The sequence below is a fragment of the Carcharhinus amblyrhynchos genome, chromosome 1, assembly GCF_965287045.1.
Source record: "Carcharhinus amblyrhynchos chromosome 1, sCarAmb.v2.hapA, whole genome shotgun sequence".
NCBI lineage: Eukaryota > Metazoa > Chordata > Chondrichthyes > Carcharhiniformes > Carcharhinidae > Carcharhinus > Carcharhinus amblyrhynchos.
This window is the reverse complement of record NC_137324.1, coordinates 134076785-134103925: the sequence shown is the minus strand read 5'-3', so window position 1 is coordinate 134103925 and position 27141 is coordinate 134076785.

Below are 27141 nucleotides of genomic sequence, written 5' to 3'. Positions count from 1 at the left end.
CTCCTCCACAGCCATGGCCTCACATATCTTTGAGACAATCATTGACAGTGTACTGTGTAATGAGGCTAAGTAAGATAACAATAGAATACACAATGAGGGTGAGACTAGCTTTGCAAAGATGGGTGTTAGTGAATTGACAAGCTGCCAATGGAAATTACATTCTGCCTGTGTAAAATATTTACAGGATCAAGAGAAACCAGAGTATACTGCCAGTGTAAAATAGATTCCAAATTCACTATCAGACATTCCACATTATCATTACCATTAATTTCCTTTCTAATATCTTAAGCAAAGCATCAGATTTCTAGACTAATTGGAAGATCATAAGCTGGAAACCACAGAGTTGAGGATGATTACCAGAAACTTCAGGCTCCACAAGAAGCAAAAGGAGCAGAATGTTCACACCCTGGCAGAGTAGCAGGCTGAAAGGTCCATTAGCTGTGAAACCACCACATCTCAAGTTGGTTCATATGTTAGATTTACGTGAATTATTCTCTCAAGTTAGTGCCTCCCACCAATAGCCCTTATGTCTCACACAATCAGATGTATACTTTGCTACCCAACATCTAGATGAAACAGGCAGTGAGAACCGCTTTCTATGTGGATTCTTTTCCATGTATTCCCCTGTGTTTATCCTTCAGTAGTCCAGATCCCATAAACTCTATTCTGACATCTCTATATTCCTGCTTTCCTTCAACTAAGTATTGAATCTACATAAATATTGGCACAGGGTTGAATTTTCCAGAAAAATGTGAGGTCCTGTCACTGGGATTGGACATGTCATGATGTGGAGATGCCAGTGTTGGACTGGGGTAAACACAGTAAGAAATCTCACAAGACCAGTTAAAGTCCAACCAATTTATTTGATAGTAAAAGCTTGTGGGTTTACTATCAAATAAATTAGTTGGACTTTAACCTGGTGTTGTGAGACTTCTTACTGTATTGAACATGGCAGCCTGTGTTAGGTAGATGGGAGCTATGCTAAGCTCTGTGATTCTGTCACAGCCAGCCAATTAACTGCCTGGAAGTGGAGCAGCCATCCATTCAGATGGCATGTGTAGATTGGGAACATACCACCAGAAGCACTGTTGCCAAAGTTAAAGGGCTACCAGTACTCTGCAAACTCAATTCATCCATATAGATAACACATAGTTAAGACCTGAAGAACAAGGATACACTTGGAATGGCTGAAGGAGAATCCTTGCCGTCTCACAGTTTACTGATACTTCCCTGTTGGCTCACACAAGGAGGGAGGCCCTCTTCCCCTGGGATGAGAGGCGTACACTGGCCCAGAGCTTTCTTTTTCACCTTGTCTCTCCCAACACCTCTGTAGATAGACAGCCTCCAGAGGCCATGGCTGCTGGTTACTACCCGAGCCAATGTCCATAATCTTCATACCTCACTACCAGATGTCTTTGTAGTGGAGGCATGGATGTCCAGCAGGCCATGACCCAGTGACCAGTTCACTGTGTTATATTATGGATGTCATTCATCCAAAGAGAGTGGTCAAGTCAGCAGAGTCATATCTGCACACTCAAGGACCCCTGAACTGCTGACCTTATGCCACCAAGAGATATTAATGATACATCTGAGATAGTGAAGGTGGAAACAGTTCACTATCATTCATCAGCTTGTATAACTGGGACAGCAACATTCATTTCATTATAGTGTGAGCTCTTAGATCAGGTGCCCCCTGATGTGCCTGATTTAAAAACCAAATGGGCTACAATGTGTAAATCAGACACCAATTTGCAAAGGTTAGCAAGTATTCTGATGGGCTTGTTGCTGCACCCTGTTACATTATGTTGAATTTGTCTATATCTCATCATTATGCAATGGGCAATAACTAACGTCAGAAGGAGATAGTCTGCAGGAATTAGGAGAAATAATTATATATTTACCTACCCTTAAAAATTGCATGGATACTTTGAAAACCAGAGCTGCTTGGGGCTTGCAATGAAAACCTCCTCATAGGCCCCTGCACAGTCCAGTCCCATTGGATTCAAGGAGGCCATGTAAAGAAGCTAAGTTTAAAGGGACAAGGAGAATGTAAATGTCTAAAGTAACATGGAAGGTCAGGGGAATCATAGGGTAGGGGGTTTTGGATCTCAAAGGTCAGGGGTGGAGAAAGGTGTAGAATCAGAAATTTGGATGCTAGAGGGAGTGAGTATTGGTGGTCAGAGGTCAGGGAGGTTGGAGGGGGTGGGGTGATCAGAGATTGGGGAGTAAGATATTGGGGAATTGGAAGGAGTGAAGTGTTCAGGTGGATCAAGTCGGGTGTCAGGGGCAGGGAATCGGAGGTTGGTGGTGAGGGAGTTGGGGGTTTGGTGGTCAGGGATGTGGTGGTATGGCATTGAGGGGAGTTGGAGGGAGCAGGGTGGTTGAAGGGAGGGGTATTAGAGGTCAGAAAGTGGGGCATCCAGTTTGGGGGTTCTGGTGGTCAGAAAGGTAAGAAGGTAAGTGATCAGGAGGGTTGGGGGATGTGGAGGGGTCTGACGTTAGAGCTGGGAAATTGAAAGCTAGAAAGTGGGGGGCAGGGGGGTTTGAGATCAGGGCAAGTGTCAGATATTGGGGGTGGGGATGGTTCCAGGTTGGTTTGGGTTTGGTTGTCCCATCTTTTATCCTTCCTATCTCATATACCAATGTGTCACATTTATTAGCAGTCAGCACTGATATTAGAGACTTGTCCCATACCACTCCACCACGTAATGGTGACTATAAATGAGACTGGAAATGTTTCTCCAGATCTCCCTCATCACAGTCAGGACTTGTGAATGTGTTAGTGTTGACATTTCCCATTCTAAGATGCCCTTATCCACATCATCAGCATTGTCCTCATTCTCTCTCCATAGACTATTCATGTCGGTTCTTTTTGATCACCCATTTCCCCTTGAGCTTTCATTTGCACAGGATATCTGTCCCGGATGTACTCTCTTCCACCTTCTTATGACGAGAAGAAGATACAAAAGTCTGGGGTCACGTACCAACCTCCTCAAGAACAGCTTCTTCTCTGTTGCCGTTAGACTTTTGAATAGACTTACCTTGCATTAAGTTAATATTTCTCTACAGCCTAGCAATGACTGTAGCACAACATTCTGCACCTTCTCGTTTCTTTCTCTATGAATGGTATGCTCTGTATGTATAGCATGCAAGAAACAATACTTTTCATTGTAAGCTAATACATGTGACAATAATAAATCAAATCAAATCAAATCAAAATATGGTCCATTGCTGCAATGGGCTGGGGCAGTAGTTTCTTTCATGCAACTTCTACCATTTTCTAATTGCAACTTGAACAGTTCTTTTCCCCCACATTTCTTGGCATCAAAGTGGACAATTTAATTCAATCATCATATTGCAAGATGCATGTACTCTTCAGCTTTCAGCTTTCCCCTGAAGTCTGTAAATAACTCAGTGCTGTTGCATTTGGCTCATCTGTCTCCATCATATGGGGCAGCAATTTCTCAGTCCAGACCACCTGTTAGGTCATGGCATTGGCTCCTCTGCTCATGTCCCAATCAAAATGGTTGATGTTGGATGTGATCAATGACCATACAGACTGCTGAACCTTCTGAGAAAGAATTTGTCAAGTTTAATCAGCGTCTTGGAAGCAATCTCAGTCAGCATGACAATGGTCTGAATATCAGTGTGGTTACTGCTTGACTGGGTCAGTATTAAGTTTAAGTATTATTGTCACAAGAAAGCTTACATTAATACTACAATGAAGTTACTGTGAAAATCCCCTCATCGTCATACTCCAGCACCTTTTCGGGTGCACTGAAGGAAAATTTAGCATGGTCAATGCACCTAACCAGCATGCTTTTCAGACTGTGGGAAGAAACCAGAGCACCCAGAGGAAACTCACACAGATACAGACTCTGCACAGACAGTGGCCCAAGCCAGGAATCGAACTGGGATCCCTGGTGCTGTGAGGCTGCAATGCTAACCATTGTGGCAGGCATTCTTTAGTTGGCTGGTTCAGTTTCAGAGCCCATTCTTTCAAAACCTCCAGCATCATAAAAAGCAAATAGGATAAAACCAGTAAAGAAGACATGTAAAAACATAAATAAAATTGAATTGTCTGGGTTGCAAAACAAGGTGTAGTCTTAATCTGGTCTGGGCTATTCTAACCATAAGGTGTCCATAGTCATAGATTGACATGGGCCAGGATTTTACAGTCCGTCCCACATTATGGGATATCACAGGCCCACTGGACTGAATGGAGATTTAAGTGTCTTGCTGTAGTCATGGGTAGACAGGCCATGGTGGGGCTGTAAAATCCTGGTCATAGTCATCCCAATAAACTCTGATCACAAATTCAGTCAGTCTGTGTCTTAGGACCTTGGTTTGCTATATAATCTTGTATGGATGGGGCCCTTGCAGGGTCATTGATGTCAACGTCAGTTGGGTCTGGCGAATTATCAGTGTAGCCAGTGGGGCCCATCTGGAGGTTCAGATTTGATCTGAATTGGACCGTGAAGTTGTGGTGAATTTTTATTTTATATTTTTCAAGAGGTCCCTACGCAGAATCAACCAGAATGTCCTCCCTCCTGAGGTAACCTGCAGAATGATTTATTGTGAAGGGCCGCTGATGCCTCTACAGATTGTGGAACAGACCTCAGCAACTGACCCTATGAACCTCAGCATTGCTGCTGCCTTGAGGACTAGAATGGTCGCTGCTGGAGATATTGAGCCAGGTGACTAAAAGTTTGGTCAAAGAAGGAGATTTTAAGGAATATTGTAAAGGTGGAAGGCAAGATGGAGAGGCAGAAGTATGTACAGAGGGAATTCCAGAGCATGCAGTCTGGAAAACTGAAGGCAGCGCTAACAATGGTGGAAAAGTTGTAATTGGGAATGCAAAGGGGGTCAGAATTAAAGGAGTGCAGGTACCTCAGAGGGTTATGGGGCTGGACGAGAGAACAGAGACATGGAGGGACAAGGACCTGGGGGGGTTTGAAAACAAGGGTGAGAATTTTAAGATCAAGATGTTGGGTGATAAAGAGTCAATCTAGGTCAGCAAGCATGGAGGTAACATGGAGTCACAGAACTTGCTGCAAGTTAAGACATGGGCAGCAGAGTTTTGGATGCCATCAGGTAGAATGTGGGAAGCTGGTGAGGAGAGCATTGGGATAGTCTGGTCTAGAAGTTAATTTGGAAAGGTTAAGGAAGCAGATTACTGAGACAAGGGCAAAGTCAGTCATGTTATGGAAGTGGAAATAGGCTGGGAATAAGGCTGGGAATATGAGGTTGGAAATTTATTCCCAGATCAAAAATGACACCAAGGTTGTGAACAGATTGATTTAATGTCAGACTGCTGCTGAGTTGAAGGATGCGGTCAGGAGCTCGGGAACAGAGTTTGGAGTAGGTCGAGCTTATTACTTCTAAATGATCGATGATAATAGTTTGTCCTCAGTCAATGCAGGTTACGGCTGGACTTGTGTTAGGATTTCAGGCTCACTGTGCACTGTGTGCACTGTGCTTCACACAAACCTGCTAAAACCTCCTTTGTCTCTTATTTGCTTGAACCACCTGTTTCTAACAGCATTGTGAGCCAATTTGCGATCGGCAAAACAAGAAATATTGTGCATTGTGAAGAGATGAGGTTCATGTGAAGAAAAGAAGCACATCAAAACATTTCCCCTGAATATCTGAATCTGGTGGATAGGGAGGGGTTCAGAGCAGCTGGAGATACAGAATTATTTTTCTGCAAAACATACAATGAAATAATGACCATTCTTTCTCATTTAATTAATCTTTAATTATTATTTTCGATCTTCCCAGATTAATTATGATAGTCTCACTTTGTTGAGCGTGTGAATTTTACATTAACTAGAACTGAATTAACGAACTCCTATTGTGAATAAATATCTTTGTTTCTAACCAATTTTTTCCCTCCACCTTCTCTTGCCAGCTTATCTCGTCACACTGGTGTACAGCTTCACTGGCACATGAAACAGTCCTTTGCTACATTGCCAAAGTCTGCCTGCCTGTGCTTGGCATCCATCCATCCAAGCACTTCCAGTAGGCACCTCCTCATAGTGATCGTAAACAAGGACTCCAGATAATTGTTCCCTTCTTTAACCGAGGGACATTCTGAAGCTAATTATAAAATCCCTACAGTTAATCTGCTTGAGGTCAATAGCGTAAACCAGCAATCACAGCTTGAACTCTTCTTAAACTAGACTTTTTGGACTTTCATCTGAATTACTGCGTGACTGGGGATGCAATTCATACAATATACAGAATTAAATCTGCCAGTCATGTCTACTCAAAACCGTCAGTGCAACATTGCACCAACAATTTCTAGTTAAAATATTTTCAGTTCCTTTTAAGGTCACCACATTTTAATGGACTTAAATATGCATGGCCACCCTCTTTCACACCAAACTCCAATTCCACATCTAATTTAACATTCACTGCATTAGCATTGGCTGAAGCAGCAGTAAGGCATTACTAAGATGACTTTGCTCAGAGGAGGCCATTTACTTTACATCAAGGAGCCTGGTATTATTCAATGTTCAGCGGGATGAAGGGGTGGGGAGATGGAGACTGGCACAGGGGATGATCAGTGGGGGTGGGTGGAGACCAGAACAGAGAACGATCAGCAACCATTGACAGAGGTCATAACGGGAGACCCATCAGAAGGGTCCTGACATCCCAGTGCCAGACACTCATGTTGCCATGGGAGGAGGGGTTAAACTGCCACTGATTATGTGAGGGGGTGGCATGGTGGGGGAGGTGGCAGGAGGTTGGGAGATTGGGGCACCTGCGCAATGGCACCCCAAGCAGTCTGCAGCTGGATTCTCCAGTGAGCTTAGGCCCCAACCCTCCCTACTGATGAGATTCACATTTTTGTCTGAAAACAGTGACACAGTGCATAAGACCACATTTTGAAACTCACCGAAAGACAGGCCTGAAACTCTCCTGGTTTCTCACTCATTCGGCAGAACTTTTGGGGAAAATTCCTCCCTTGCCCTGCTGCAGTTAACCGCTGCAATTATTTTCCACTCAGGTCCCTACATTCAATGAATTGCCCTCCAACATTTAGACCACTTTCAGCATGATGCCACCACTGAATAAATCTTCACTTCCTCTCCCCTTTCAGCTTTTTGAAAGGGCCATTTCTTTGACACACCTTGTACTCTTCAGTCCCTCCCAAAACCCGTCACTCTTTACTTGATACCAGCCCCTGTAAGCACAGGAGATTCAACACTTTCCTTCCCATTATCTAAGGCCCCAAACACTCTTGGGTGAAAAACAATGATCTGCTTGTGTCTCCTTCAATGTAACATTATTTTATACTCTGCATTCATGGATGTGGATGTCATTGGCCCGGTCAGCATTTATTGCCCTCCCTAATTGTCCCTGAGAAGGTAGTGGCGAGCTATTGTCTTGAGCCACTGCAGCCCATGAGGTGTAGGTACATCCACAGTGCTGTTAGGGAAGGAGTTCTAAGGTTTTGGCCCAGCGAAGGAACGGTGATATATTTCCAAGCCAGGATGGTGAGTGCCTTGGAGGGGAAATTGCAGATGGTGGTGTTCCCATGTGTCTTCTGGCCTTTTTCATCTAAATGGTAGTGATTGTGGGTTTGGAAGATGCTGCCTAAAGAACTTTGATGAGTTTCTGTAGTGCATCTGGGAGATGATAAGCACGGCTGTCACTGTGTGTCATTGGTGGAGGGAATGAATGTTTAACGGGTTGATGAGGTGCTAATCAAGCAGGCTGCTTTGATTTGGGTGGTTCAGATTTCCAGCATCAAGAGTATTTTGTTATTGACTTCAACAATGTTAGCTCTTAACTACTGCTCCCAGTTCCCCGGGTGCTGATAATGGACAGAACTTTCCTTTCAGTGCTGGGCTAGTCTGCAGCTCACTGTCAAAACAGCTGCCATTTCTCACTGTATTGTCCAGCACGTAGAAGAGAAAAGCTGTTCAAGGTGAGCCCCATGTGGTCACGCTGCTAGAACAGGCTCTGAAAGTGTCAGCAACATTGGCTTTTCAGAGATCAGGGTGCTTTATAAAGGGTTCCTTGATCTCCAGCACTAACAATAAAACATAGAACCACCTCACAGGCATGGAGAATGCCCTCCCCTACCTTTTCCCCACCCCTGTACAAATGGGGAAACTCCCCAGGCCACAGAGAAACCCCCCTGACAGAAATAGAGAAACTAACCCTCTGCACTCAGGAAACGGATCCTGCCATGGATCTCCTCAGAGGAAGCCACCTTGGAATTGCCCCTCTGCACTGCCCCTCAGCACGATCCCCTCAACACTGCCCCCCTCAGCACTTCCCCCTCAGCACTGTCCCCTCAGCACTGCCCCCTTGGAACTGCATCTTGGAACTATCTTTTGATAATATCCCTTGTCCCTGTACCTTGGCACTGCTCCCTGGCACTACTCCCTAGCTCTGTTCACTGGCACTTGGCATTGTTCCTTAGTATTGTCCCTTGGCATGCCCATTGGCATTGCTCATTGGCACTTACTCCCTGACACTTCCCTCCGTGCACTGCCAAGGGGCAGTACTAGGGGACAGTACTGTACTGCCCCATGGTACTGCCCCTTGGCAGTGCAAGGGGAAATATCATGGCTAAGTTCTAGAGCAACGCCAGGGTACTGCCAGGGCCTTACCCTCTCCATCCTGGAACTGAAAGTACATGTGCATCCCAGAGGAGTCTATTCTCCTGACCTGTTGTCAGGTCGGCGAGGGGGAGATCCCAATATGCAGGGACAGTACAGCGAAGAAGGTAACGAATGGGGTTTGAACGTATTTAAACAAAGTTCCTGACCTTCCTGGAGAGAAATCTCATCACATCAATCACGGGGTCAAGATCTCGCTGACAAGCATCTCGTTCTTGGCTACTTGCACCCACATCACCGTTTCACAGGCACAAATATCATTCATATCCGATCGGGACCTGGTTTGGGATCTTTTCTTGCCTATTAACACCTGTTTTTGCTTTGCAATAACATACCTTTTGTCATTTAATCCCTCCTGCCCTTGCCTATCACAAACCTTCTCTATTATTCTTTGTTCCCATTTTTCTCCTTCCTCTTATCCTTTACCTCTATTTATAATGGTTAATTCACTAACTGTTTCATTCTCTGATGAAAAGTTACCAATCTGGAATTCTGTTTCCTCTCCACAGATACTGCCTAGCCTATTGAATGTTTCTTGCATTTTAATGGAATGATCGTTGCCTTTTTAAAATTGTTACTCCATCCTTAATTTGGTTTGATTTGTTTTTCATTGACACATATGTTAGCAAACAGTGAAAAGTATTGTTTCTTGCACATTATACAGACAAAACATACCGTTCATAGAGACAGAAGAGACAGAGAGTGCAGAATGTAATGTTACAGTCATAGCTAGGGTGTAGAGAAAGATCAACTTAATGCGAGGTTTAGTCCATTCAAAAATCTGATTGTAGCAGGGAAGAAACTGTTCTAGAGTTGGTTGGTACATAACTTAAGACTTTTATATCTTTTTCTCAATGGAAGAAGTTGGGAGAGAGTATATACAGGTGTGTGGGATTGTTGATTATGCTGGCTGCTTTTCCAAGACAGCAGGAAGTGTAGACAGAGTCAATGGATGGAAGGCTGATTTGTGTGATGGACTGGGCTTCATTCATGACCCTTTATAGTTCCTTGCGGTCTTGGACAGAGCAGGAGTCATACTAAGCTGTGATACAACCAGAAAGAATGCTTTCTATAGTGCATCTGTAAAAATTGGTGAGAGTCATTGTGGTCATGCTGAATTTTCTTAGCCTCCTGAGAAAATAGAGACATTAATGGGATTTGTTGACTATAGTGTCAGAGGGACCAGGACAAGTTGTTAGTGATCTGGACACCTAGAAACTTGAAGCTCTCACCCATTTCCACTTCTTCCCCATTGATGTAGACTGGGGCATGTCCTTCACAACGCTTCCTAAAGTCAATGACTATCTCCTTCATTTTGCTAACATTGTGGGAGAGATTATTATCATCTTACCAATTAACAAGACATTCTACCTCTTTCCTTAGTAAAGTTACAAAGCCAATGCTCAGAATGGACCAGGCAAACCGGAACCCATTCCTTGCTTTCTCCAAAAACCAAATTCAAATTGAATCCAATTCGCGTTGTCCACAATAGAGACAAACGAGATCCAAGCTGACAAGATGAGGCGTTGCACCCCATCTTGGGCTTGATTCAATGCTTAGTCAAAAGACCAAGAAGCAAATGATCTCTATAATTCAAATAAAACTAGCACTCTTTGCATCCTGAGGATGCAAACATTGTGGTTTCTGCCAGAGTAATGCACATTTACTCACACCATCACACAAATGCCACATCAATCTAGTTATATAGCTAATGCTTTATTTTGGGATAAGGTGTAGAGGTATTTGTTACATTTATGACTTCCTGGGCTACAGAAACCTTATCATGTGTAAGAAATGTGCATTGTGGTCATGCTGCTGCTGATTGTTCAATGGCGAGCCCTTCATTGGCATCTGCCAGCAATGGATCAAATGTGTTGTGAATGCTGCAATGAGAGATGTATTGGCAGAGGTGGACAATGCTTCAGTTTTAAAAATCTCATCGTTCTTCAAATTCTTCCTGGTCTGGATCTCCGGATCCTTGTATCCTCCTTCAGCCCACAACCCTCGGAAATCTCTGCATTCCTCCAATTCTAAACTCTTGTATCATTCCTCTTTTTATTGCTCCACCACTGGCAGTCATGCATTCAGCTGTCTAGGCCCTAAACACCTGGAATTTCCTCTAACCCTCTCTCCTACTTTAAAGCAGTCTTTATAAAACCTACCTCTTTAACTAAACCTTTGGTCATTTATCCTAATATTTCCTTATGATTTGATTTATTATTGTCACATGTATTAGTATTGTTCCTTGCGTGCTATATAGACAAGGCATATTGTATATAGGGAAGGAAAGGAGCAGGTGCAGAACATAGTGTTACAGTCATATCTAGGGTGAAGAGAAAGATCAACTTAATGCGAGGTAGGCCCATTCAAAAGTCTGATGGCAGCAAGGAAGAAGCAGTTCTTGAGTCGGTTGGTATGTGACTTTGTACCTTGGTACCTTTTTTCTGACAGAAGAAGATGGAAGAGAAAGTCCAGGGTGCATAGGGTCCTTGATTACACTGGCTGCTTTTCTGAGACTGCAGGAAGTACCAATAGATGGAAGGCTGGTTTGTGTGATGGGCTAGGCTTCATTCACAATCCTTTGTAGTTTATTGTGGTCTTGGACAGAGCAGGAGCCATTCCAAGCTGTGAATGATACAATCAGGAAGAATGCTTTCGATGGTGCATCTGTAAAATTTGGTGAGAGTGGTAAAGGACATGCCAATTTTCCAGGACAGGGTGTTGGTGATCTGGACACCTAGAAACCTCAACAAATTCCACTTTGTCCCCATTGATGTAGACAGGGGCATGCCTCCACTATGCTTCCTGAAGTTGATGATTATCTCCTTTGTTTTGTTGACATTGAGGGAAAGATTATTGTCATTCTACCAGTTCACCAGATACTCTAACTCTTTCATGTGCTCCGTCTCATCAGTGGCTCAGTGTCACATGTTGTTTCATGATGCTCCTTTGGAACATTTTGCTATATTAAAATCATTATATAATGCAAATTGTTGGAATCCCTACAGTGCAGAAGGTACTGTAAGATCATTGAATCTGCACTGACTCTCTGAAAGAGTATCTTACCAAGGCTTATCCCCATCCTTAACCCTATAACCTTATATATTTACCATGGCTAATTCCCCTAACCTACACATCTTGGGACACTTAAGGGCAATTTAGCATGGCCAATCCACCTGACCAGCACATCTTTGGATTGTGGGAGGAAACTGGAGCACCCCAAGGAAACCTACACAGACACGGGGACAATGTACAAATTCCACAGAGTCACCCAAGTCAGGAATTGAACCCATGTGCCACTATGTCACTCATTTTTTTAATTCATGGGACATGAGCATCATTGGTTGGCCAACATTTATTGCTCATCCCTACATGCCTTTGAGAAGATGGTGGTGAGGCACCTTCTTAAATTGCTGCTGTCCATGTGCCTAGGATGCCCCACAATGCCTTTAGGGAGGGAATTTCAGGATTTTGACCCAGTGACTGCGAAAGAATGGCAAAATATTTCCAAGTCAGGATGGTGAGTTGCTTGAACAAAGAACAAAGAACAACCCAGCACGGGAAACAGGCCCTTCGGCCCAACGAGCCCGCGCTGCCGCATCCTCCTACACCTACCCTGCCCTGCTTGTCTGCGAGTGGAACCCCTAACTTAGCCAGATTCAGGGGAGAATAGTGTCAATTTGGTAAACCAATCAGCCTAAGAGCACATCTTTGGGGTGTGGGAGGAAACCGGAGCGCCCGGAGGAAACCCACGCAACCACAGGGAGAATGCACAAACTCCCACAGACACAGGCCCAAATCCATGTATCTGCACAGCTAGCAGTGATAGTCACTGAGCTGTTGCGGCCCCCGTCTACCGGTCCAGGATCAAGCACACACACCGACACGAAGTACTAGGCCACTCCCGGAACCTCCAAGAGCAGCCCACTCACGACCCACCGTGTGCATGCCCCTCGTTTGACAACGAGGTGGACCTCCACCTGCGGAATAAAAAGACAAAAACGTTAACATGTAAGTCTGCATTTCCGGTGTCTCCCGAGGCTCTGACCCTATTTAATACCCCCTACTATAACCCTCCATCCTTGTTTCGCTCATGTGTCTATCTAAGTAAACCTTAAACAAGTCCAACGTGCCTGCCTCCACCACCCTACTCGGTAGCGCGTTCCATACCCCCACAACCCTCTGCATGAAGAACCTTCCTCTCACATCCAAATTATACTTCTCCCCCCTCACCCTTAAATCATGACCTCTCGTAATTGTACCCAATCTAGGGAGCAGCCTCTCACTATTGACTCTATCTATTCCCTTCAGTATCTTATATACCTCTATCATGTCTCCCCTTAATCTCCGTCTTTCCAAGGAGAAAAGTCCCAGTTTCTCCAACCTTTCCTCATAACTCAGTCCTTCCATGCCAGGCAACATCCTGGTAAACCTCCTCTGCACCCTCTCCAGAGACTCCACGTCCTTCCGGTAGTAAGGTGACCAGAACTGGACGCAGTACTCCAAATGCGGTCTAACCAACGTTCTGTACAACTTAAGCATTAGACGGCAGCTCCTATACTCTATACCCCTTCCTATAAAGGCTAACATTCCATAAGCTTTCCTCACAACCTTCTCTACTTGCGTCGCAACCTTCATAGGCTTGTGAACCTGCACTCCCAGGTCCCGCTGTATTTCTATACTCCTAATCGGTCTACCTTTTATCACATAGCTCCTGTCTGCATTATTCCTTCCAAAATACATCACCTCGCATTTGTCAGGATTAAATTCCATCTGCCACCTATCTGCCCAGTGCACCAACCTATCTATATCTTGCTGTATCACCTGACATTCCACCTCAGTATCCGCCAATCCTGCCATCTTGGTGTCATCCGCAAACTTGCTGATCACACCACGTACGCTCTCTTCCAAGTCGTTTATATATACTACAAAAAGGAGAGGTCCCAGTACTGAGCCCTGCGGCACACCACTGGTCACTGGCCTCCAGCCTGAAAAGGTCCCCTCAACAATTACCCTCTGTCTCCTATTGTCCAGCCAGTTCTCAATCCACCTAGCTACCTGTCCTTGTATCTCGTGTGCCTTAACCTTTTCTACCAGCCTACCATGAGGGACTTTGTCAAACGCCTTACTGAAATCCATATAGATGACATCAACGGCTCTCCCATCGTCAACCGTTTTTGTCACCTCCTCAAAAAATTCTACCAGATTCGTAAGGCAAGACCTCCCCCTAGCAAAGCCATGTTGCGTATCCCTAATCAGATCGCAACGCTCTAAATGATCATACATCCTACCCCTAAGTATTTTTTCCATTAACTTTCCTACCACCGATGTCAAACTCACCGGTCTATAATTTCCAGGGTTATCCCTACTACCATTTTTAAACAGCGGTACAACATTAGCTACCCTCCAGTCTTCTGGGACCTCACCTGTGTCCAATGAAGAGACAAAGATTTGCGCCAGAGGCCCAGCAATTTCATCTTTCACCTCCCTAAGCAGTCTGGGATAAATACCATCAGGCCCCGGAGCTTTATCCGTCTTTACGCTACCTAAAAGCCCTAGCACTTCCTCCCTCGTAATGGATATTTCCTGCCACTGATCTACAGCTCCCTCCAAGACACCGCACGACACCGAACCCCTCTCCTTCGTGAATACCGACGCAAAGTATTCATTCAGGATCCCCCCCATTCCCTCCGACTCAATACATAACTCCCCTCCTTTGTCCCTAAGAGGACCAATTTTCCCTCTAACCACTCTCTTGCTCCTAATATAGGAATAAAATGCCTTTGGATTTTCCTTAATCCTACCAGCCAAAGCCATTTCATGCCCTCTCTTCGCCCTTCTAACTCCCCTTTTTAGCTCCCTCCTACTCCCTCTATATTCCTCCAGCGCTCTCTCCATTCCCGGTTGTTTCGACCTAACATACACTTCCCTCTTCTTCCTAACCAAGTCTTCGATACCCCCTGTAATCCACAGCTCTCTAATCCTACCTTTCCCATCCTTCCGCTTAACCGGAACATACCTTTCCTGCAACATTTTCAGTTTGCCCTTAAAAGCCTCCCACTTGCCAACCGTGGACTTGCCAGCTAACAGTCCCTCCCAATCAGTGTCCTGCAGCTCCCTCCTAATCCTGCCATAGCTCGCCTTCCCCCAGTTCAGCACCCTCCCATTCGGACGGCACTCATCCCTTTCCATTTTTATCCTAAAGTAGACGGACTTGTGGTCACTGTTAGCCACATGTTCGCCTACCTCAACCTCAACCACCTGCCCCGGCTCATTACCCAACACTAAATCCAGTATAGCCCCTCCCCTAGTCGGGCTATAGGGGCCCTTCCAAAACACATTTTACAAACTCCTCTCCCTCCGTACCCCCAGCTCTAGGCCCCCTCCAATCCACTCCAGGAAGATTAAAGTCACCCACTACAACCACCTTATTCTTTCTGCACCTATACAAAATGCCCCTGCAAATGCCTTCCTCCACTGACCTCGGGCTGTTGGGTGGCCTATAGTATACCCCTAGCATCGTAATCTCTCCCTTCTTATTCCTCAACTTCACGCACAGCGACTCAATCCCTAACTCCTCCATATTGTCCTCCCTCTGCACTACTGTGATGTTCTCCTTTACTAACAGTGCCACCCCTCCACCTCTCTTTAACCCTCCTCTGTCACACCTATAACACTTATACCCAGGAACATTCAGCTGCCAGTCCTGCCCTTCCCGTAACCACGTCTCCGTTACTGCCACCACATCTAACTTCCTCACAAACATCAAGGCCCTAAGCTCATCCGTTTTTCCTGTCACACTCCTAGCATTGAAACAGACACAGTTCAACCCACCAGTGTCCCTCGGAACCTCCTTCTCCCTGATAATTTTCCTTTCACCCAACTCTCTCCCAGCCACATCCCCACCCCCCCTCCCTATTAGTTTAAACCATTCCTAAACACACCAGCTAACCTCCCTGCTAAGACACTAGTTCCCCTCCCATTCAAGTTCTCCCCACCCCTCCTATACAGTTGCCCTTCTCTCATAAATACCTCCAAGTGGTCTACAAAAGTAAAACCCTCTACCCTACACCAATCCCTCAATTATGCATTCAGCTGCATGATCTCGTCATTCCTAGCCCTGCTGGTACTAGGCAGCAACCCAGAGAATGCCACCCTGGAGGTCCTGCTCCTCAGTTTGGACCCCAACTCCCTAAATTGCCTACGGACATCTACCCTATTCCTCCTTCCTATGTCCCTCTCCCCTATGTGTATTATTACCTCTGCCTGGGTCCCCTCCCCTTTCAAAATTCCCTCTACCCTTTCCGTTACGTCCTGTACCCCTGCTCCAGGGAGGCAGACCACCATCCTGGAGTCACGCCTCTGCCCACAGAACCTCCTGTCAATGCCTTGGACCCTCCCATCCCCTACCACTATCACCTTGCCAGCCCCCTTCTTTCCATCTAAGTCATTCTGTCCCTCCTGCCTATCCTTTTGTGCCCCTGTCGATGAATCTTGGGGGGCCACTGGGGAGGCTGGGGGACCATGACTATTCTTCTTCTTCCTCTTTTTCCGCCTAACAGTCGTCCACCCATCCTGCTCTTCAGCCCTTGGGACCTCTTCCTGCTCATGGTTCCTAGACATTATCTCTTCGTTTTCCCTGACCAGAAACGCATCCTCCAAACGCCCCTCGAGTTGCCTGACCCGGGCCCTCAAGCGCTGCAACTCTAAACATTTAACACAGATGTGGACCTTCGGGAGACGTGACGCCACCAAGAACTCCCACATGCGGCACCTAACACAGCTTATGTTCTTCCCCATAGCCCCTGCCATGTCCCAACCTCCTGTATGTGTCAAAAGTTAGAGAACTTCAACCCACCTTCTCTAGCCTGCTCTCACCTAAGCCCAGCGAGCCAAAGCCCTTCTCACTCAGCTCCCACTCACTTCGCTGCCCACTCCCGACGCTGCCCGCTGTATGCCGCTACCTCCTTTTTTATACCCCCCGCTCCCCCTTCCCGACTATCCCCTCGCCTAACTTCCGGTACGGAAGTAAACTACACTCTCACAAACCCAGCGAACCGGAAGTGCAGTCAGAAAGCGATTCCAAGTAAATCAAGTACTCACCACAGCCACAGCCACCAAGTACACTGCTCCGGAGAACAATGAGGGGAAGCTTGCAGGTGGTGGTGTTCCCATGTGTTTTCCACCTTTGACCTTCTATATGGAAGTGGTCATGAGTTTGGAAGGTGTTGCCTAAGGATCTTTGGTGAATGACTGCAGTGTATTTTGTAAATAGTACACGCTGCTGCTATTGAGCATCAGTGGTTGAGGGATTGAATGTCTGTAGATGTGATGCCAATCAAGCAGGTTCCTTTGTCTTGGTTGGTGTCAAGCTTCTTGAGTGTTATTGGAGCTGCACCCATCCAGGCAAGTGGGGAGTATTCCATCACACTTCTGACTTGTGCTTTGTAAATGGTGTACAGGCTTTGGGGAGTCAGGAGGTGAGTTACTCACTGCAGAATTCCTAACCTCAGTGTTGTTCTGTTCTCTATGGGCAGCTTTGATTGAAAACATAGAAATTATCTTCACTAGCACTGCCGATATCATGGCTACACTGGTGTATGACTGCAGCTTACTTCGACCATTCAGCACTCCCCTTGCTACAACATCATACAAGAAAACATCATTGTGCATTTGTGCAATACTTTGGTCGGTGGGTGTGCTTCCAACTCTTGCATGCATCCACTGACAGTCACGCAGGCAATTTAGCCTATTGAAAAAACAATTGAATGCAATTTTATGAGCTTTCATGTTTGGCGGCAGTCTTTATGTTTAGCTCCAACCTCGATCCAGGATGGAATGAAATGTGAGAGCCGAAATAAAATTTTAAAAGGTGCCTGAGGACTAAGGTTTGTGTTTGAATGTACTGCTGAAGCACTCTTTGCATAGTTTTCCATTGCAGTTTATTTTTCATCGGTCTGTTCCTCCCTCACACAGCTCCACAGTGGCTGTCCCTCTGTGGGAGCACATTAGAAATACCAACCTACAGCCTCCCTGTTCTCAGTGTCTGCTCCCAGGCAGTGTTCAAGCATTTCCCAACTGGCTCATAATGGTTGCCTGTTAATTGGCCAACCTGCAGGGGCAGTGTATCTTGAAGAGAATTTTTGACATTACCCTTCAAATTGTGACGATTGAACTGAGCATGTGTCAGGTGCAAGACTTTGAAAGTCTATGTATAAGGACAGGATTTTCCAGCCCATCCCACTGGCCAGACCTTCCGGTCCCGCTGAAGGCGAGCTCTCTCTGTTGGTTCCCTGGCAAGCCATGCAAAATACCATAGATGTCAACGAGACTGGAAAATTTTGCCAGGAACCAATAGTGAGTTACCTCTGCCACAGATAAACATACTACAGGGGGTGGGGAGAAGGGGGAATCCCTAGGTCTAGAGATTTACTCCTAGAATTATAGAATTATTACAGTGGAGAAAAAGGCCTTTCGGCCCATTGAGTCTGTACTGAGTCTGACAGAGCATCTTACCCAGGCCCACTTCCCTGTCCTATCCCTGGAACCCCACACATTCTTAGGAACTCATTATTTTGCTCATTGCAATAAGACAAATTTCCACCAAAAGTACCGCATGCTGACTTTCATGTCAAACCGGATGTAACCAGGTTGTCTGAAATGGGTTGTCAAATTGTAGTATCGATCTTCAACTACTATTGCTGCTCCCCAGTGCTGTCTTTGATTTTTTTTCCTTTCAAACACTGTCCATCTTATCTGCTATTTATTTGGTTCTCTCCCTGAACAATGCAAGGATGATTGTGCTGTTCTGTTACAAAGCAGCTAACTTTCCAATAGCTGATAAACAATGAACAACTGCAGTATAAAGGGACCTGACTGAATGATATGATGGACTATCCTTATCCCTCAACAGCCTTTCAGTAACACTGTACCTTAAAATTCTTTGGGAAGTTTATTCTCTGAGGTTTGGTTTCAGTGTTTTCTCTCACTAGACAGTGATGTGTGAGAATTTTCTAACAGTTAAAGTAAATCCAAGTGTTGACTGTGTCAGGGAGAGAGTCAGCTCCACACGATTGATGCACTCTGCTAGATAATGTCCATCATTTCACACACATGGAAAAATAATAGCCTGATTTGGAAAACCTTGTTTACAATTTTGCAGCTATATTTAAAACTCACATTTTCAATACAAATGTGACAATGCTTTCATGTAGAGAGTGCAAGTTTTAGTCAATGTGCCCCTCAAATATTGTGGGGAAACTATAGTTTTCCAGGCATTTTCTCCTTTGCCTAATGTCTCTATTAATCAGTTGCAATTTTCAATTCATTCTTTTATATATAAGATAAAAGGACTTTCAGCAACTTGCAGGTTCCAGAAATGGAAATGAATAAATCTAACTTCACGGATATTTTGTATTTCCAGGGCGCAATGTTCTCCTCCCCCCCACCCCCTCCCATCTGACGTGAAAATCACTCTCTCTTGATATAATTATAATATCATTTACACCGTTCCTGTTGTTTTGAGCGAGATACTTTTTCACCCACTGTCTCTGAGGCCTGGGATTTGTTATCTTGTGATGGCACCAAAAAGGTACAAACTAAAGTGGCAGCACTGGTGAGGGGCTGTTAAGAATTGGTAGAATTACAAAATATATCCTTGGAGTCCATTACACACTGCATAAGTTAAAGCAGTCAGAAGATTACAATGGGACTGAAGATCATTTTGACCCAATTTAAACTGTCAGGGATCAAATGGGAAAATGTTTGTCAGACTGGCAGCTTGCAGAGTAAGCCTCTGCTCTCATTGAAGATCAAATTTCTTATTAACACCAATCTGTTAAAGTTTTGGGATTTAATTTTTTCTGGCAGTGTACTGATGAACTATTTCAGCAGGGTTCCATTCAGGGTTGTTTTAGTGCACTTGCTCAATGCTGATTGTCAGCTTGGCTTAGTTTGTGGTTTCTCAGTCAGGGGGTAATGGGTGGAATTTTCTCTGAAAATGGCAGAGCGTTGTTTCCAGCGAGAAAACCGGCATGTCTCTCTCCAGAGTAACTCATTGCTTTTCTCTCCAGATCTTACGACACTGCAAAAAATAATCAAGATGGTGAGTTTCACACCATCGTACAGAGGGGCGGGGCCTCAACATACTGCCAAAACCCATCTGCACAGAAATCAGGGAACCATTTTTAAATGTTGCCCCAATCCTAACAGGAATAAACCTCTACCCAACCCTTGATCGGAGTTCGCACTCCTCTATCATCTACCACCGCCCACCTGATCATGGTCCCCTTCTGCTCCCTCACTCCCCCCAGTTTCAGCCAGTACCAACCTCCACTACCCACTCTAGTGGTCGTTGCCGACATCTCCTACTCCTCCATCCTCTACCAGCCACTACCACATTTGAATCAATACTACCACCTCGCTATGAAACTGTGGCCCACCTCTTGATGCAGTTTGACATTGCCAAGTTGACATGTGTATGGTGCTAACCTGGCAGCGCCAACCTCTGCTAAGGGGCAATGTCAGCAGGCATTGCCAGGCTACTACCTGGCCATGTCCCTCTTCCCCGGGGATTATACTCACCTTGATACCCCTGTGAAGACCTCCATGACAGGTTCACATCTAGGTGAACCTGTTGTAAATGGGATTGGAATGGCATCATGCCATGCCCATTGGATATCCAGTGAGGTGGGGGGGGGGGGGGGAGCGGTGGGAGAGTCCCAGAGCGAGTTTTTGCTAAAGACATGCCAAAGTATTAAAATTAGTTTCCTGGGGTCCCAGGTGTTTCTGGTCACTCCACCAGCAAAGGGCTGGTAAGATCAGAACTCAGAAACTTGCTGGCATGAATCATGATCTCCAGTTTTTGAGCATGTGTCACCTTTCCTACAGGCAGAGAGTAAGGGCTCAAAATCATCCCCATATGGGTTAAAGTCCCACTTCAAAACTTCAGCATAATGTCCCAGACTGACGCTGATGGGATGCTGCACTGAGATTTTAAATTGAGGCTGTGTCTGTCTTCCATTGTAAGGTCAGAAGTGAGGATATTTGCTGAAGGCTGCTCAATGTTCAGCACCATTCAGAACTCCTTAGATAATGAAGCAGTCCATGTCCAAATGCAGCTAGATTTGGACAGCATTTGGGCTTGGGCTGAGATGTGACAAGTACTACTGGTGTTGTAGAAGTGTCAGGCAGTGACCACCTCCAAGAAGGGAGAATCTGATCATCTCCCCTTTCTATCCAATAGCATTACCTACACTGATGTTTGTTTTATTCATTCACAGGGTGTGGAAGTCGCTTACTGGGCCAGTGTTTGTCCATCTTTAATTGCTCTAAAGAAGGTGATAATGAGCTGCCTACTTGAACTGTTGCAGTCCATGTAGTGTAGGTACACACACCGTCTGTTAGGGAGGGAGTTCCAGGATTTTGACCCAGTGAAAGCGAAGGTCCTTCTAGATGGTAGTGGTCATGTTTTTGGAAGATGCTGCTGAAGGAACTTTGGTGAGTTCCTGCAGTGTATTTTGTAGATGGTACCCACTACTGTTGCTGTGTGTCAGTGGTGGAGGGAATGAATGTTTGTGGAAGAGATGCCAATCAAGCGGGCTGCTTTGTTCTGGATGGTATAGAACTTCTTGATTGATGGATCCATCCAGACAAGTGGAGAATTTTCCATTATACTCCTGACTTCTGCCTTGTAGATGGTGAACAGGCTTTGGGAGTCAGGATGTGATTTACTCACTGCAGGATTCCTTTGGCCTGTTTGGATAGCCACAGTATTTACGTGGCTGATCTGGTCAATGGTAATCACCAGAATATTGACAGTAGGAGATTCAGCAGTGATAATGCCATTGAAAGTTAAGGAATGACAGTTCGATTCTCTCTTGTTGGAGATGGTCATTGCCTGGCACTTGTCTGGCACAAATATTATTTAGTGAGCTCCCACCATCAACAACCAAGGGGAATGTCAACAACCGGAAACTGAACTGGTGAGGCCGCAGCTGGAGTACTGTGTGCAGTTTTGGTCGCTGCACTTGCAAAAGGATATTTTGGCCTTGGAGGGAGAGCAGAGGAGGTTCACTAGGCTGATACCAGAGCTGAGGGGGTTGAGCTATGAGGAGAGGCTGAATAGACTGGGTTTGTACTCGTTGGAGTTTAGAAGGATGAGGGGGGATCTCATTGAGACATATAAGATGATGAAAGGGATGGATAAGGTAGAGGTGGAGAGGCTCTTCCTGCTCAGAAAGGACAGCAGGACTAGAGGGCACCGCCTCAAGATAAGGGGGGGGGCAGTTTAGAACAGAGTTGAGGAGGAACTTCTTCACTCAAAGGGTGGTGAATCTCTGGAATTCTCTGCCCGTTGGAGTGGTGGAGGCTGCCTCGCTAAATATATTTAAGTCATATATTTAAGTCACGTGCTGGTAGATAGGTTTTTGGTAGGCAAGGGGTTAAGGGTTATGGGGAGAAAGTGGGAAAGTGGAACTGAGCCACTTCAGATCAGCCATGATCTTATTGAATGGCGGGGCAGGCTCGAAGGGCTAGATGGCTACTCCTGCTCCTATTTCTTATGTTCTTATGTTCTTAACTGGATCAGTTGGTTCAGTGTAAAATTTTGATTGCTATTATTCATTTTAAGATTTTTACAATATTAAAGATGTTATATAAGTTACTGTACTTACAAGCTCAACTGTCTCGTAATGGCTAAATTATAGAAGATTTTGTAAGTCACTACAATATTGGAAAGTATTGCTGGGCAATACTTCAGGATTGTGAGTAATTCATCATTCACAGTTGCTAGATCTCTTGGCCCATGTGACAGGTGTTGGTTCACATCCCAATCTAGGACTTGAGTACTTGAGCCAAGATTGACACCCCTAGAGCAGTGCTGAGAAACTGACAAAGTGCCAGTGAGACCTTTTGGATGAGACCTTAAAGTGAGGTACTGTCTTCCCTCCCAGATTGAAATAAAAGATCTCATTGCCACTATTTACAAGTGGCGCAGAGATTTTCTCTCTGGCATCTTGCCCAATGTTTATTCTTTAATCAACATTGTTAAGAACAATATTCAATTTTAAGCTGAATATATATATTTGTTAGGAAATGTAAAAATGGTTTCAGTTTCGTTTATGTTTATGAACCATGGTGTCTAGGAGTCTGGATGGACCTTCTGTCTAAGCTTTCACATCCTTGGGTTTGTTTGTATACATACATTTTAAATGAGGTTTTACAATGCTTGAAGTGAAAAAGATGTGGTAAAATGGGTTGAAAGTTCAGTGTTTCTGGAAACAAAATATTAAGTAGAAAAGCTTGACTGTTGCCTAGTTACAGTGTTCCAGTGATACAAACACAGGAAAGGACAGGTGTTGAGAAAGAAAGTATTCAGAGTGTATCAGAGAGAGGGATTTTCAGCTCTATAGGAAGAAAAGATGCAAGACTAGCGGGACAGAAGTTAACTAAATAATCAGTTATGGAACTAAATAAAGTGATCAGTTTAGCAGAGTGCTACCAGAAGACTGGGTGTAGGGAACTTATTTGTTTGCTCTACAGTTGAAGAAACAGTTGCCAGAATTTTACCGCTTTGCCTGCCCAAGGCTCATAAGATCCTGAGACCAACCGAGAATGCCGTTCTGTGAGCCTCGTCCGCCCCGATTCCTGGGCAGCCATGCCAGTGACATTCTGGCAAGTGTGTTTAGAGTGCATTTTTGGGGTGTCTCAGGGATAGATGGGAGTTGGGTGAAAAGCATCAAGTGAATGCTCAGGAATTCATCTGAAGGAAACTGTTTACAACTGTGCCAGCCCCAAGCCCTAATGCCAAGCTAACGGTAACCCTTCACTAGTTTATGTGTCTGTAAAGATATTGCTGGGGTAAAGGAATAGTTGGGATTTGAATCATCTTCTTGCGCTTGTGTTGAGATCTTTTCAACTTATTTTGTCTGATGTAATGTGGTTCACTTTTCTTGTTTTAATAAATACTTTATTCTTTATATTAAAGGTTCATCAACAGACACCTGTGAATTTGTTCAGTAACTTTCAGTAAGTTTCTAAAGAAAAAATGTTAGGAATTATCAACCAGTTTTCATTCTGGGATCTGAATTGTCCAGTATTAACAGCAGCTGTGATCATAACAAGGTCACTAAAAAACAGATATTAACGGTTATAATGAAGTAGCTAAGGCCCATTCACGGACTGATTGTTCAGGGAATGAAATTTCTTCCTGTTCCTGATTGCACTTTTAAAGAAGGTCTTTTTATGGGGGTATCAACAATTCCTGCATTATCAAAATCATACCACTCAGAAGATATTGATACCTATCTCACTGTCTTCTTTATGGATTGATGAGGAATTGAGTAATTCAAAGGCATGCCTGTACATGGCATCAGTGAGATATCTAGAATCATAGGATCCCTACAGTGCAGAAGGAGACCATTTGGCCCATCAAGCCTGCACCAACAACAATGCTACGTAGGCCTGATCCTGTAACCACATATATTTACTCTATTGATCTCCTTGACACTAAGGGACATTGAGCATGACCAATCAATCTAACGCTCGCATCTTTGGACTGTGGGAAGAAACTGAAGCACCTGGATGAAACCCATGCAAATATGGGTAGAATGTGCAAATTCCACACAGACAGACATCCAAGGCTGGAATTGAACCTGGGACCCTGGAGCAATGAGACAGCGATGCTAATCACTGTCATGCAGTCATCTATTGCTAACTGACTGAATCATAGATTGATAAGGTACAAAAGAAGGTCATTCAGCACACTGTGCCAATGCTGCCTTTTTGAAAGAATCTAATTAATCACATTCTCTTCTTCTTTCCATATAGCTTAACAGATTTTCCCAACATAAGAGTGAAATTGGAGTAGGGCCTTTGTAAAGAAAACGTTTGTTTCGCCAGCAAACTTATAATGAGGTGAAGAGTGAATTGAGCCAATACTCTGGAGTTTATAAGAATGAGAGGTGATTTAATTGAAAGAAACAGGGACCCTCAGGGGCTTGTTAGGATAGACACTGCAAAGTTGTTCAGCCTGGCTGATGACTGTAAAACACAGGGGACACAGCCTCAGGATGAGGGATCAATCACTTAAGTCACAGATGAGGAGACATTTCTTTACTCAGAGGATTGTGAATTTTTGGACTCCCCCTGCCTAGGAGGATGGCAGACGCTCCATCACTGAGTATATTCAAGGTTGAGGCGGAAAAGATTTGGTGTCTGAAGGGATCAAGAGTTCTTGGGAGTGGGCAGGAAAATGGAGTTCTGCCAGAAGCTCAGCTTTGGTCATACTGCCTGACATGTAAGAGGTGCACACTTCCTCCCATTCATCCTTACAGTTAGCTCTTGGCTTTAGGATTTTATAAATGACAAACATACACAAACATGGGGTTTTGGCTCAGCCACAAACTTGTTTATTAAAACACTCTTATTTCAAGAGCTCTAAGCTAATGTAAATGACCACACAACACCTAACTGGTTAGTTCAATTTAAATCCTCTCATGCTTTAACCTCAGTTTCTTTTGAACACATAAAAACACATTGCTTATTAATAAAAGCCTCCACTGAAAAACCATAAGCAAAACACCATGGGCGGATCTTCCCATTCCATCCGCCACAGGAATCATAGTTAGCGGGACACAAACCATGCAAAGGTCTGTTGACCTCAGGTGGAATTTTCTGGTCTTGGGGCAAGTGTGGCTGGAAAATCCTGCCTCATGTTTCTGCCCAAAACTTCATTCAATTCAACCTAAACCCCTCAGCATTCAGTTGTTACCCTTAAATTGTCCTCAAACCTCAGCCCAAATACCCCTTGGGTTTGGTTGATAACTTAAAACTCCCCACATGGGTGGTCCTTCCAGTGAAAGTAGTTGGCCCATGAATCAGGTTGACTGTCCTGACCCCCCTTCATGACTACAGTTTGGCCTTATCGAAAATATCAAAACAATTTTGCTGAACGGGGACCATATTTCCTGAGGTCAGCCTGCCAATTTATAGTGCTTAACACCATTTTAATCTCTTTAATCTGTATTATGTCTCAGGCCTGACAAACTCAATCATTGCTGATTTGGTTTCTGCATCTAACAATGGAGCCCATTCATGTGGGATATCTCTGGCCTCTGGATTGATATGCATGTAACAAATTTATTTCTCTTGAACCATTGTCAATATTGTTAGTATGATAGCTTTTCTCTGGGGCTATTTGTTAACATGACCTCCCAGCTTCTTGAACTGTGTTTTCTGATAACAGTTACCTGGTGTCTTTGTAATGTTTTGATTTGAGTTATTATTATCAAATGTATTAACATACAGTTAAAATAATTTTTCTTACGCGCTATACAAAGTATATCATTCATAGAGAAGGAAATGAGAGAGTACAGAATATAGTGTTACAGTCATAGCTAGGATGTAGAGAAAGATCAACTTAATGCGAGATAAGTCCATTCAAAAGTCTGACAGCAGCAGAGAAGAAGCTGTTCTTGAGTCGGTTGGTATGTGACCTCAGACTTTTATATCATTTACCCGACAGAAGAAGGTGGCAGAGAGAATATCTGGGATGCATGGGATCCTTAGTTATACTGGCTGCTTTGCCGAGGCAGCAGGAAGGGCAGGCAGAATCGATGGATGGGAGGTGGGTTTGCGTGATGGATTGACCTACATTCATGGCCTTTTTGTAGTTCCTTGCGGTCTTGGGCAGAGCAGGAGCCATACCAATCTGTGATACAACCAGAAAGAATATTTTTTATCATGCATCTGTAAAAGTTGATGAGAGTTGTAGGTGACATGTCAAATTTCTTTAGTCTTCTGAGAAAGTAGAAGCATTGGTGGGGTGGGCTTTCTTAACCAAAGTGTTGGCATGGAGGACCAGGACAGGTTGTTGCCCAGTATTCATACATCATATCAATTTGTTTTCATTAATGGCATGCTTTGAAGATTAGCCCTTGATAGTAATGTCTGCCTCTGTATATTGATGTTTGACCTGTTTACATGCAACGTATGCGTCCATGGGTTTTGAAGTTTTTATATTTCACAAAGTCCCGGAGGGCATTCCGATCCCATACTTGTGTGGTATGAATATTATTTGCCACTTGTCAGCCCAAACCTAAATATTGTCCAGATCTTGCAGCATTTGGACATGAACTGCTTCAGTATTTGAGGTGTTGAGAATGGTACTGAACATTATATAATCACCAGCACTTCTGACCTAATGATCGAAGGACATTTATTGATGAAGTAATGAAGATGGTTGGGCTTAGAACACTACCCCGAGGAATGCATTTTTATTCGAGAGCTATAAAAGTTTGGATAATCAAGGTTGACTAATGGGATTGTTTAAAATAGTTAAGGTTCTAGAAAAAAGCTTTGATAGGCTGACCAGTTCTTTTCTCAGCCATGATTTTCCTCGCCATTCTTTTTACACAGTACAAATCACTAAGCATACAATCTCAACCTTTGCCAAGAAAATGAATCAGCCCCACCACAGAATGTAAACATCCTTCCATCAGGAAGT